Below are 15,276 nucleotides of genomic sequence, written 5' to 3'. Positions count from 1 at the left end.
TGAAGATTTTTATGTGTATGTGTGTCTATTTGTGTGTGTGTGTGTGTGTGTGTGTGTGAGAGAGAGAGAGAGAGAGAGAGAGAGAGAGAGAGAGAAACATTTTCTGGATACAGGAGTGTAGTACAATTAAATTCTGCAGAGACCCAACGACCTGCGAAAATTTCTTCAAAAATATTGATGTTCTGATAATTTTTCGCTGTTTTCATACTCATTAGTGTACTTTGACGGTGTTAGCATTTCTTTTTGCTTCAACATACAGTGCTAAGAACGACAACAAGGGCAAATAAAAGTTTTTTAAGATTCGTGGACGTAACATTAATGCAGAGGGTAGTTACACACGTCGGTACAGTTGTAATCAACATCCTGCTAGATAATAGTATCTTGTGAGAAATATATTGGAGTTTAGCACTGAATGTAAGCTCTTTCTGTTGGGAAAATCCTATTCCACTAATATCTTCACAGTAATTATTACAATATATATTTGATCATAGTAATTTTATGTAATATAATTCATATATTTAATAACATTAAGTTATTCTGTTCTGAAATGAAACGTATAATTTTGTCTTCCTCCACATATCGAAGAATACTTGCCGTCGGATCTGTGAATCGTCACTGACGTAATGTAAATGTCATTCGTTGTAGGTGGATAATAATAGGGTGTGGATCATTTACCAAATGCTTCTACATGCATTTTATGTCCAGGTACTCCATCAGGACTTCTCCTCTAGATGAGAAAATAAAAGGAATTTTTATATTACTAAGAATGATACAACTAAAGAATCAGACGAGTGTCAGATCTTTCCATGAATTACGAACATTTGTTGTTGTTTAGTAGGGTTCAAAATTAGTACTGTTATCAGTATTGCCCCTTATACGCATTATTATCATACACCCAACGTAATACTAGTTTCTGATGAACATTTTCTCTTCACAATTACGTACTGGGTTCTGCATGTAAAGGAATCCTTACGACGAGCTAATGTGGAAGACGACACTCCTGGTCTTTTTTAGTGACTTAGAAACTTTGCACTTACCTTTTGAAGACGAATAACTTCGACATATGTTCTTCAGTGACGGGGAAAGCGTTTTTTTGGGCACTAAATGGTCTGTAGCTTGGGGAAAAGCATAGACAATTTGTGAGATAAGACAGAATAACTATCATGGGTATCTGTTTGCTTTCTGACTTCTTTTATTACTCCATAACAGAAAACTACTACAAATATTACACAATAAAAGTTTTTTCCTTCCATTTAATTAGCTTAAATATATATTATATACAATACATGACATACATTAATTGTCGGTAATAGACGCATAGAAGTACGAGCTTTTTTTGGTAGTTAAAGTAAGTATGTTTTGTCCAGTTAACACTGTTTACTTAATGCCTGCCGTATGCTACTAACCTGTTGAGAAATATGCTGTATGTTATTTAGAACTCTACTGAAAACTGTTTGCTCTGACAAATCTGTAGACGGGATAAAAAGGCTTGGTGTCTCTCACGTACACGGAAAAGAATGCACAAGAATGTACTGCCATCAGATCAACCTGATTTAGGTACAATGTACATTAAATTAAGCGCACTCCGTATGCTAACATGAATGCTTAAAGGACAATGCATTGCTCCACTGAAAAGTTCGCTAGGCAGCTGAAATATGTTGTAAGTTAATAGCGAAGTGTCTGGGCAGTGAGGAGTAGTGATGGATGAACTTACATATTGGACACAAATAAAAGAGAACAGCTAGACAAGAACATGCGTGAAGTACAGCAAGGTAGATGTCGTCATCACCAGACAGGTGATTCTTAACAGTAATATGTTTTACAGTGTACGAAATAAAACAGCAAGTTCCAAGTCCTTCTGTCACATAAAACGAACTAAAAGTTGCAAACACTGTGGCACTTATATTACAGTGGCTCCATTTACACGAACATTTAAGATATGGGACAGAAAATGGACACTCAACATTACGTTCTCACGAACACTAAGTCAACAGATATTCCTTACTCTAGGGACGAAACGCTTAATTACGTATTATAGGACTTTTAAGCATTAGAATGAAAATATTAACATCTTAGAAGTAGTTTATTGTTTATATTTGTTGTTCTTCTTCCTTTGTGTTAGTCCTACGTTCAGGAGACCAGTAACCATAGGAATTTTGGGAGGAGGACTCCTCTTGCTTTCGCCACCCGGCACATGGCGAAGCATCTCTTGCACACTCAGTAACAGTCCCAGTCTGTAGTATAAAGCGTCTGTATCAGTGTAGTAACAACACAACAAGACTTATAGTACGAAAAGCGTTTTCCGTGCAGTTTCCGCATTTTTTAGGTACTGGGAAACTATACAGTTTCGCTTACGTGTGTTCCCATGCCTCACTGTCTTGTCTCATCCTACGTATTAGAATCGATTTTCGCAAATTGGGGATCGAGAGTCGATAGCAAAGCACAGGATGATTGTTGTATATGTTTCTATACATTTGATATCAGTAATGTCACTGCGAACTGATAATCTTCCATCTCACGGGAGAAATCACAGAATTTCCATCTAGCCCTACACACAAAATTGTCCACGATCGGTGTTCCATATTTTTCACATTTGTTCCACCCTAATAAAAGAGTTTCTTAGCAATATGCATCAATGGGCTTATTACACCTTCCATATCTCGCAGTAAATGAGGAATTATGTTAGTACAATAAACATAGAAATGAAGGTATTACCTAATATTGGTGACCTAATATGTGTATGGGACAATTAACGAGGACGTAATTGCTTTTTTGGCTACAGATGCTTAGCATGTTCCAACCTGTCATTACAGATGATGTTAATATACGAAAGCAGTGCAAGTACAGGGTGTGAAAGAAGTTGGTGGTAGGACATTTTTAAAAGTACAACTGTGGGAGTTGAGTGAGACTGATATATGATCAAACACAGCATTTTTTTCGGAAGAAGTTGTTCAGGTGCAGTGGAGACTTCATGCTATACAATTTCACAAATAATTGTTCTTGTCCATGTACAAATGGAATATTGTTCTTACACTTAGTCTGACGAGCTGACTATTAGTGTACGTTTCCGTAAAAAGATTCTGAGTTAATGCCTTTCTTTGGCCATATTCTTATTCATTACTATTTTTTACTTGCGAATCCCGTCTCTTTTAATAAATGAGATTAAATAAGCTATGAATGTATCACAAAATACAATTCAAAGAGATTTTCCTGTTCCTACTGGTTATTCCCACACTGCATTTGTCATTCCCTGCTATGTTTATAGTATAAGAATACCTATGGAGTGAGCGTAGCGTACGTACTACGTATTTGGCCTACAGCAGACACCGATGGCTGACTTTACAATAACGCTGTTTGTTTCGTTTAGATTGTCTGCTAACACGCGGACCTTAAGTATTGGCGCTCTTAGATTTTCTTCATTCTTTTGCACTGATAGACTTTCTTCATTTTTATAATATTCAGTACTCAGCGCCTGAACATCAGTTTCCTAACGCAGTAAGACACAGTTCTCAGAAAAACTCGAAAAAAAGGCAGCTTTGATCAGATGATTATGTTTATTTTTAATTACTGGTCGCAAGAAAATAATTTAAAATTTGATATAGACGTGGGAAATTCATCAATTGTAGGGGGTCTATAAATGAAGAAGAATTTTATTTTTCACTTGACGCCCAACCATTTTTGTAACAAATTTTGATTTCTTGTGAACAGTCGCATTTTCACGCAGTTAGTTATTAAAAATAAAAAGATGTAATTTTTATTAAAAAGATATGAATCGGTATTTGTTACTGAATGTTTCCACTTGATGTTAACTACAGAACTTCAGTCAAAGTAAAAGAAAAAAAGGTTCCTACTAGCGACATTCGAAGCAGTAACTGTATGAATAAAAGACAAGACGGCCACATCTTTTTTCCAGGCACCGGTTGTTACGTAAATAAACTCGAAACGTTTGATGCTTCACACGGCTCGAAAATCTTTTAATCTTCAAAGGCGTTTTTTCGAGTTTTTGTGAGAACTGCGAGCACTGAAGAATGAAGAAAACCGTGGTCTCCATAAAGTTTAATACGACACTTACGTGCCCTGTTTTTGCATACTTATCAGTAACAGCAAGGAGAATAATTTTTGCTGCTGCAGTGTCCATTCAATCATGAAGACCTTGGTTTTGTTATAGCTCATTTTTAGAACAACACATCTTATGTTTGTTGCACGTACCATACGCTGATCCACGGATATTGAGAATTCTTTATTTTATATTTGTTTTAAGGTATTTTTGTCTAGCAGAAAAGATACGATTTTTAAACTCCATGTGTGAAATTTGGTGTCTGTGATTTCCATTGTAGTTAAAAAACTTCCCTTATTTTGGTAACGTGTGAGTTTGTAGATGTGTAGATCCGTCACTCCTCGCTAAGAGTGTCTATATAGAGAAACCTTACCTGGCATCTTCTATAATAATAATAGTAGTAATTTTATTGTCACTCGGCCATTGCAGCAATAGACAACGTCACACATAGAATACAATATACCTGTTAATTCAAAGAAAACAAGAGGCATGTCATTAATACTACAAAATTATATTAGATTTGAAATAATCATTTATGCCATACAATGGGTGAGCAGCTAGTCATTCATACAGTTTTTGTTTGAGTGGTTGTTCAGGTAGTTCTTGTACAAATTGTGCAAGCTTATTAAATAATTTGTGCCCCATCAGTTCATAGCTGTTAAGTGACTTTGACAGTCTGTGGTAAGGAGTATAAATGCATCTGCTCCTTCTCGTGTTGTAGAAATGTATATTTTCTCTGTGTTTTGCTTCTAGTAACTTCTTATTTGTGTGGAGTAAAACAGTAAATATCTAGGTTTAGTACAGTCATGATTTTTTGTTCACATAACAATGGTTTGCAGTGTGCTTTATATGGAGAACCAGTAATTATCCGAATTTTTTTTTTGTAGTATTAGAATGTCACACACTGAACTTAAGTTGGGGGGCTGAAGAACAAACAGAGATGGCTGATGCGGCATGGCTGGCCAGTGACTGCAGTGACTTCACACACCCTCAAGAAATTGAATGTGATGTCGCCCATCAAAAGTTACGTGGGATGTCCTTCTTCAGCATGATAATGCAAAACAATATGTGTGTCTCTTCACTACCCCCATACTGTTCTGACCTTGCACGATCAGACTTCCATCTGTTCGGCACACTCAGAGAAGCTCACCAGAGGCATCACTTTGAAGATATGAAGACTGAATAATTCTGCGCCCCAGGGGTTAAACAGAACCATGATTTTTACCACAAAGGCCGTGTGTCTTGTTTCAAGATGGGGAAAAGCTGTAGATGAAGATGGTGATTATATTGGAAAGTGACAAATAATTCAAGAATGTTGTAGCCGGCTGAGGTGTCCGAGTGGTTCTAGGCGCTACAGTCTGGAACCGCGTGACCGCTACGGTCGCAGGTTGGAATCCTGCCTCGGGCATGGATGCGTGTGATGTCCTTAGGTTAGTTAGGTTTAAGTAATTCTAAGTTCTAGGGGACTGATGACCTCAGAAGTTAAGTCCCATAGTGCTCAGAGCCATTTGAACGAATGTTGTACCTGTTATTTTATGTATGTCCATTTAATTATTTGTAAAATAATATTAAAAATAATAGGAGGTATTGCTTTTTCTCAGATCTTTTGGAAATGGGCGGATGATGTTCTTCTGAAAGTCCAGTGGTATGTCTCCATTCTCATGCACATCATATGGTGAAATGAATAACAGTTTTCTGATGGTACACAATAGTAACTGGTAGGAAATTAGATATTTTTATTAAAACTCATTAACACTGCCAGAAGTAAAATCATGCCAGAGACAGAGGTTGTTGAGAGTAAGAAGCGAGTCGGTAAGTTGGAAGTGGATCAGACCCTCAACGCGTTACAACACCATCTGGTGAGTCAGAATACACATTCAACAGAAAGAAGACTGTGACAGGAAACCAAAGGAAGCAGGACAAGCATATTGGTTAGCTCGTAAGACATACAGCAAGAAACACTTTCTCTTACGCAAGATTACCTAGCAGGTAACTTACAGTTAACACCTTATTTAGTGATGTAGCAGGATGAGGAGGACACATGCAGTCATTACAAACTGAGCCGTGCATCATAACCTCATGCTATCTCGTTTTAAACACACCAGATTGCCAACTCTCATCATGAGTCGACCACCGGGATCAGTGGCATTCACAGTAGTACCACCTGATTCCCTGATTACGATACTGTAGTGAATCTGCTGTATGCCCTAGATGCTGCAGCGCAGTCCTTGAACTAGCCGAAGATGTACTCAAAATGATGGTCTTCACCTGATGAACTGCCTCTTGCTGATTCCCTACCATCTACTGATGGACAAACTGTCTTCTGACAACAGCGCATCACAGGGTGCTGCCATCCATGAACGTCAATGCAGAAGCCTGGAACAGGGCCTCTTGGAGTCCAGGTTCCTGTTAAACACCCGAATGCCTCCAGGTGCTGAAACCTACCAGGCTGGTATGGATGAGACCAACTGACCACACAGTTACCGACGACACTAGGTACACCACTGATGCCGCGCGGGTTAGGCACGTCGGAGGCTCGAGACCTCCTTCGGGCATAGGTGTGTGTGTGTGTGTCGTCCTTAATGTAAGTTAGTTTAAGTTAGATTAAGTAGTGTGTAATCCTAGGGACCGGTGACCTCAGCAGATTGGTCCCATAGGAATTTACCACCATCACCACACCGCTGATTTGGAGTGGGACTGAGGACACTCCAGTAGCCAGCACGAGACAGCTTCACGCTGGGCAATGGCCACTTCTTCTCGCCGGTAACCTGATGTGGTGCCGAGGTCACTACAGATGCAGAGCTGACTCTAAATAAGCTAGAATCCAACGTGTAGCTGTGCTTGGTGCATAAGAAAGACGAGTATTTAGCACTGCGAATCATCATCATCATCATCATAATCTTGGACAGTTTCCAGCCACTGGCTGGGTCTGTCGGGAACACAAGCCTCTCCATCGTGTTCTGTCTTTCCATCATTCCCCCTCTTCCATCTTCGTCAGTTCTCTCCTCTTCTCGTCACACATTCCTTCACTCCCTTCACCCATCTATCTCTTGGTCTTCCTCTGGGCCTCATCCCCTCCAGTTGCAGATCAAACATCCTCTTTGGAATTCTTCCCTCATCCATTCTCTTTATGTGTCCATACAACTGCAGTCTTGATTTTTCTATCCTGTCCTGTACTGGTTCCTCCTTTAGTCTTTCCCTCACATACACATTTCGCAATCTGTCTCGTCTTGTTACACTCAACCTGCTCCTCTGGAACTTCATTTCACTAGCCTGTATTCTACTTTTGTCGCTTTTGTGCATTACCCATGTCTCACTTCCGTATGCCAATATGGGGACAAAGTAGGTTCGATATATAATTCCCATGGATTTCTGTGGCACCTCCTTGCTCCAAATAAGCCCCATAATGCATTTGTAGAACTGCCCTGCTTTTCTGCACCTTTCATTTATTTCCATTGCGTTTACCCCCTTACTTTCAATCATGCTTCCCAGGTACTTGAAGTTCTCTACCACTTGTAGTTTTTCCCCTCCACAAGTTATATCCACATTTGGCCTATTCTTCTTCCTTGTTGTGACAATTATTTCACTTTTCTTTGCAGAGAAATGCATTCCATATTGTGCTGCCGTTGCCTCCCATACATCTAACTGCCCTTGCACCTCCTTCTCGCAATTTCCCCATAACATCAGGTCATCGGCAAAAAGCACTGCTTTCATTTTATGATCTCCAATTGCATCTGATACTTGCTGTAGGATTTCATCCATAACAATAATAAACACTGCGAATAAAAGATTGAATTTTAATAACGTTTTACTTGTGTCGAAGACGTTTTACAGGTTCCAAACAGCTGTCCTGACTTCGCGCAGAGGTACACTACGTGATCAAAAGTACCCGAACACCCCCAAAACATATGTTTTTCATATTATGTACATTGTGCTGCCACCTACTGCCAGGTACTCCCAATCGGCGACCTCAGTAGTCATTAGACATCGTGACAGAGCAGAATGAGGCGCTCTGCGGAACTCATGGACTTCGAACGTGGTCAGGTGATTGAGTGTCACATGTCTCATATGTCTGTACGCGAGATTTTCACACTCCTAAACATCCCTAGGTCCACTTTTTCCGATGTGATAGTGAAGTGGAAACATGAAGGACACGTACAGCACAAAAGCGTACAGGCCGACCTCGTCTGTTTACTGACAGAGACCGCCGACAGTTGAAGAGGGTTGTAAATGTTTAGTAGGCAGACATCTATCCAGACCATCACACAGGAATTCAAAACAGTATCAGGATTCACTGCAAGTAGTATGACAGTTAGGCGGGAGGTGACAAAACTTGGATTTCATGGCCGACAGGCTGCTAATAGTCATACACCACGCTGGTAAATGCCAAACGACGCCTCGCTTGGCGTAAGGAGCGTAAACATTGGACGATTGAACAGTGGAAAAACGTTGTGTGGAGTGACGAATCACGGTACACAATGGAAGGGTGTGGGTCTGGCGAATGCCCGGTGAACGTCATCTGCCAGCGTGTGTAGTGTCAACAGCAAAATTCGGAGGCGGTGATGTTATGGTGTGGTCGTGTTTTTGATGGAGGGGCCTTGCATCCCTTCTTGTTTTGTGTGGCACTATCACAGCACAGTCCTACATTGATGTTTTAAGTACCTCCTTGCTTCCCACTGTTGAAGAGCAATTCGGGGATGGCGATTGCGTCTTTCAACACGATCGGGCAGCTGTTCATAGCGCACGGCCTGTGGCGGAGTCCCTGTAATGGACTGGCTTGCACAGAGTCCTGACCTAAACCCCACAGAACACATTTGGGATGTTTTGGAACGCCGACTTCGTGCCAGATGTCACCGACCGACATCGATACCTCTCCTCAGTGTAGCACTCCTTGAGGTATGGACTGCCATTCCCCAAGAAACCTTCCAGCACCTGATTGAAAGCAAAAGGTGAGCCAACACCATATTGAATTCCAGCATTACCGATGGAGGGCGCCACGAACTTGTAAGTCATTTTCAGGCAGGTGTCCGGATACTTTTGATCACATAGTGTATCTCTCCATGGCACCACTGTAGTTTGCTTGCTACTATTCCCAATGACTTTATAAATCCCGAAGAGAGTTATCTTGCGTATATAGCTTGTTTGACCATAACCATTCCACAGTTCTGTGAAACTCTGACTGATTTCCCACATCTTCCAAATCGACTAAGTTTTCTTGTGGCACCTCAATGGATAGTAACTTCCTCCTTGCGTTTCATCATTTATACTCGTTCCACCTTTCTGCTCACTCCTCCACATTCAGCAGTGCAATTATTATTACTTAGGACCCGATAAACCAACAAAATCTATTCAGTGGCGTCTTTGTACTGTTATGTAACCAAAATTATTATGTATAAGAAGGGGCTGCATGATGCTGCATTAATATATCAGTTATCTACCTGACACTGAAAACGGCGCTTGTTGAGATGTCGCAATTTCGATGTTGTTGTAGGACGTCGCAGTAAATTGCCAATATGCAAGATTCCTCTGCTGTGTATAATGAAGATTTTTATGTGTATGTGTGTCTATTTGTGTGTGTGTGTGTGTGTGTGTGTGTGTGTGTGTGAGAGAGAGAGAGAGAGAGAGAGAGAGAAACATTTTCTGGATACAGGAGTGTAGTACAATTAAATTCTGCAGAGACCCAACGACCTGCGAAAATTTCTTCAAAAATATTGATGTTCTGATAATTTTTCGCTGTTTTCATACTCATTAGTGTACTTTGACGGTGTTAGCATTTCTTTTTGCTTCAACATACAGTGCTAAGAACGACAACAAGGGCAAATAAAAGTTTTTTAAGATTCGTGGACGTAACATTAATGCAGAGGGTAGTTACACACGTCGGTACAGTTGTAATCAACATCCTGCTAGATAATAGTATCTTGTGAGAAATATATTGGAGTTTAGCACTGAATGTAAGCTCTTTCTGTTGGGAAAATCCTATTCCACTAATATCTTCACAGTAATTATTACAATATATATTTGATCATAGTAATTTTATGTAATATAATTCATATATTTAATAACATTAAGTTATTCTGTTCTGAAATGAAACGTATAATTTTGTCTTCCTCCACATATCGAAGAATACTTGCCGTCGGATCTGTGAATCGTCACTGACGTAATGTAAATGTCATTCGTTGTAGGTGGATAATAATAGGGTGTGGATCATTTACCAAATGCTTCTACATGCATTTTATGTCCAGGTACTCCATCAGGACTTCTCCTCTAGATGAGAAAATAAAAGGAATTTTTATATTACTAAGAATGATACAACTAAAGAATCAGACGAGTGTCAGATCTTTCCATGAATTACGAACATTTGTTGTTGTTTAGTAGGGTTCAAAATTAGTACTGTTATCAGTATTGCCCCTTATACGCATTATTATCATACACCCAACGTAATACTAGTTTCTGATGAACATTTTCTCTTCACAATTACGTACTGGGTTCTGCATGTAAAGGAATCCTTACGACGAGCTAATGTGGAAGACGACACTCCTGGTCTTTTTTAGTGACTTAGAAACTTTGCACTTACCTTTTGAAGACGAATAACTTCGACATATGTTCTTCAGTGACGGGGAAAGCCTTTTTTTGGGCACTAAATGGTCTGCAGCTTGGGGAAAAGCATAGACAATTTGTGAGATAAGACAGAATAACTATCATGGGTATCTGTTTGCTTTCTGACTTCTTTTATTACTCCATAACAGAAAACTACTACAAATATTACACAATAAAAGTTTTTTCCTTCCATTTAATTAGCTTAAATATATATTATATACAATACATGACATACATTAATTGTCGGTAATAGACGCATAGAAGTACGAGCTTTTTTTGGTAGTTAAAGTAAGTATGTTTTGTCCAGTTAACACTGTTTACTTAATGCCTGCCGTATGCTACTAACCTGTTGAGAAATATGCTGTATGTTATTTAGAACTCTACTGAAAACTGTTTGCTCTGACAAATCTGTAGACGGGATAAAATGGCTTGGTGTCTCTCACGTACACGGAAAAGAATGCACAAGAATGTACTGCCATCAGATCAACCTGATTTAGGTACAATGTACATTAAATTAAGCGCACTCCGTATGCTAACATGAATGCTTAAAGGACAATGCATTGCTCCACTGAAAAGTTCGCTAGGCAGCTGAAATATGTTGTAAGTTAATAGCGAAGTGTCTGGGCAGTGAGGAGTAGTGATGGATGAACTTACATATTGGACACAAATAAAAGAGAACAGCTAGACAAGAACATGCGTGAAGTACAGCAAGGTAGATGTCGTCATCACCAGACAGGTGATTCTTAACAGTAATATGTTTTACAGTGTACGAAATAAAACAGCAAGTTCCAAGTCCTTCTGTCACATAAAACGAACTAAAAGTTGCAAACACTGTGGCACTTATATTACAGTGGCTCCATTTACACGAACATTTAAGATATGGGACAGAAAATGGACACTCAACATTACGTTCTCACGAACACTAAGTCAACAGATATTCCTTACTCTAGGGACGAAACGCTTAATTACGTATTATAGGACTTTTAAGCATTAGAATGAAAATATTAACATCTTAGAAGTAGTTTATTGTTTATATTTGTTGTTCTTCTTCCTTTGTGTTAGTCCTACGTTCAGGAGACCAGTAACCATAGGAATTTTGGGAGGAGGACTCCTCTTGCTTTCGCCACCCGGCACATGGCGAAGCATCTCTTGCACACTCAGTAACAGTCCCAGTCTGTAGTATAAAGCGTCTGTATCAGTGTAGTAACAACACAACAAGACTTATAGTACGAAAAGCGTTTTCCGTGCAGTTTCCGCATTTTTTAGGTACTGGGAAACTATACAGTTTCGCTTACGTGTGTTCCCATGCCTCACTGTCTTGTCTCATCCTACGTATTAGAATCGATTTTCGCAAATTGGGGATCGAGAGTCGATAGCAAAGCACAGGATGATTGTTGTATATGTTTCTATACATTTGATATCAGTAATGTCACTGCGAACTGATAATCTTCCATCTCACGGGAGAAATCACAGAATTTCCATCTAGCCCTACACACAAAATTGTCCACGATCGGTGTTCCATATTTTTCACATTTGTTCCACCCTAATAAAAGAGTTTCTTAGCAATATGCATCAATGGGCTTATTACACCTTCCATATCTCGCAGTAAATGAGGAATTATGTTAGTACAATAAACATAGAAATGAAGGTATTACCTAATATTGGTGACCTAATATGTGTATGGGACAATTAACGAGGACGTAATTGCTTTTTTGGCTACAGATGCTTAGCATGTTCCAACCTGTCATTACAGATGATGTTAATATACGAAAGCAGTGCAAGTACAGGGTGTGAAAGAAGTTGGTGGTAGGACATTTTTAAAAGTACAACTGTGGGAGTTGAGTGAGACTGATATATGATCAAACACAGCATTTTTTTCGGAAGAAGTTGTTCAGGTGCAGTGGAGACTTCATGCTATACAATTTCACAAATAATTGTTCTTGTCCATGTACAAATGGAATATTGTTCTTACACTTAGTCTGACGAGCTGACTATTAGTGTACGTTTCCGTAAAAAGATTCTGAGTTAATGCCTTTCTTTGGCCATATTCTTATTCATTACTATTTTTTACTTGCGAATCCCGTCTCTTTTAATAAATGAGATTAAATAAGCTATGAATGTATCACAAAATACAATTCAAAGAGATTTTCCTGTTCCTACTGGTTATTCCCACACTGCATTTGTCATTCCCTGCTATGTTTATAGTATAAGAATACCTATGGAGTGAGCGTAGCGTACGTACTACGTATTTGGCCTACAGCAGACACCGATGGCTGACTTTACAATAACGCTGTTTGTTTCGTTTAGATTGTCTGCTAACACGCGGACCTTAAGTATTGGCGCTCTTAGATTTTCTTCATTCTTTTGCACTGATAGACTTTCTTCATTTTTATAATATTCAGTACTCAGCGCCTGAACATCAGTTTCCTAACGCAGTAAGACACAGTTCTCAGAAAAACTCGAAAAAAAAAGGCAGCTTTGATCAGATGATTATGTTTATTTTTAATTACTGGTCGCAAGAAAATAATTTAAAATTTGATATAGACGTGGGAAATTCATCAATTGTAGGGGGTCTATAAATGAAGAAGAATTTTATTTTTCACTTGACGCCCAACCATTTTTGTAACAAATTTTGATTTCTTGTGAACAGTCGCATTTTCACGCAGTTAGTTATTAAAAATAAAAAGATGTAATTTTTATTAAAAAGATATGAATCGGTATTTGTTACTGAATGTTTCCACTTGATGTTAACTACAGAACTTCAGTCAAAGTAAAAGAAAAAAAGGTTCCTACTAGCGACATTCGAAGCAGTAACTGTATGAATAAAAGACAAGACGGCCACATCTTTTTTCCAGGCACCGGTTGTTACGTAAATAAACTCGAAACGTTTGATGCTTCACACGGCTCGAAAATCTTTTAATCTTCAAAGGCGTTTTTTCGAGTTTTTGTGAGAACTGCGAGCACTGAAGAATGAAGAAAACCGTGGTCTCCATAAAGTTTAATACGACACTTACGTGCCCTGTTTTTGCATACTTATCAGTAACAGCAAGGAGAATAATTTTTGCTGCTGCAGATACAAATGGATATTCTCCAAGGAAGGAAAAGTTTCTTTTCTTATGTAGGTACAACAACGGTTAATTATAACTGTCATACTAGTGCGAGCCAGCTTATGTGTTGATAAATATGGTGACGCAATGCAATAAAGAGCTAATATTGTATGGCAAATTTATGTGTATTGCGTTATAGGTATGAGGCAAGTGCTAAACAAATTCGCAGTGTCGAAGTTTGCTGCCACTCGACCCATATCCACAGTTCTAGCGGTTTTCATCTACAGATAAGATTTATGCAACACACTGTGAGTCATTACCTCTTGATTATACATATGTCCAAACAATTGCACTTATTTTCAGTAATCAGAAAAGGAACTAATTGTAGGGGAGAGTGTTGTACCCAGATGATAGTGTATCTACGAACACATGATGTTTCCTTATCAGGTGTTTCAATCTAGTGACTGAATTTACAATCACGTAAAGGAAGGCGCACTAGAGACCGCCATAATCAGTTTCCGGCACTCTTCTGTCGTCGTAAAAGTAAAATTCTGTATTTATTAAAACTAGTTACGTATTTTTTTTAAAAAGTGTCATCTTCCTTTCAGCTACTAGAATTTTATTTTACAATTGCAGTTCTTCCTTTCAGCTACTAGAATTTTATTTTACAATTGCAGTTTCGGCATTAAACAATTTTTAATGATAATATTTTGGCTTATGGGTTTACACAGTGCATGTGACCGGTACCTCTGACGGAAAAAGAAAACAGAACCGTAGGTTTTGTGATATGTTACGAACATAGGCAGTGTCGGGGAATTGGAGATGGCTGTGGCCAGTTCATCCCGTAGACACAAGAACTTGGCCCAGAGACATTAAAGACAATACTTTTAGGGGAAAAAGCCGTCGAGTAACTTGCACTTCGTTTTCAGCTGAACAAACGAGATACGACTAAAGTATTTCGTGAGTATGTTTTTGACAATTGTGAGAACTTTGGTGGAAATTCTGAAAACAAAACAAAGTATCTCAGAAGTTTGCTTCCGTTGACAGATGCCATCAAGACAATTCCAGTGTCATCTAGTGAATATCTAAGAGTGTGTTCCCAGACGGATCTGATTATTACTGACGGGAATGAAAAACGGTTTCTTCACTACAGTTTCTGAACTTTAATGGCCCGCCACTGACTCTTTGTGACCCTTCAAGGTACGTGGAATCATGGTTGTTTCATGAACAGCACTCCACTATGGGCACTAAGAGCAAGGAAAGAGAGAGAGCAGTGACGCACAAAGAAAACCTTTCAAAGCTTTGGACAGTTTTAGAGACAGTAAGTTAAAACAGTAAAGCTTTCGTTTCTTTTTTTAAATATCTTATAGTTTAAATTTACGCGTAGTGACCTTAATGTAATTCCCTTTTCATAACAAATCGTAAATTGAGAAATAATATTTAACTTAATTAACAAAACATGTAACGAAAGAGTGTTAGTGCACATGACAGTTTTACTTTTTACCAGTACAAATACTGTATTTGCACTTTTAAAATGTTAAGAAAAACGTTAAAATAACGATATAAAAAGTATAA

This window comes from Schistocerca nitens, chromosome 10, assembly GCF_023898315.1.
Source record: "Schistocerca nitens isolate TAMUIC-IGC-003100 chromosome 10, iqSchNite1.1, whole genome shotgun sequence".
NCBI classification, from domain to species: Eukaryota; Metazoa; Arthropoda; class Insecta; order Orthoptera; family Acrididae; genus Schistocerca; species Schistocerca nitens.
Note: the sequence above shows the minus strand (reverse complement) of the source record.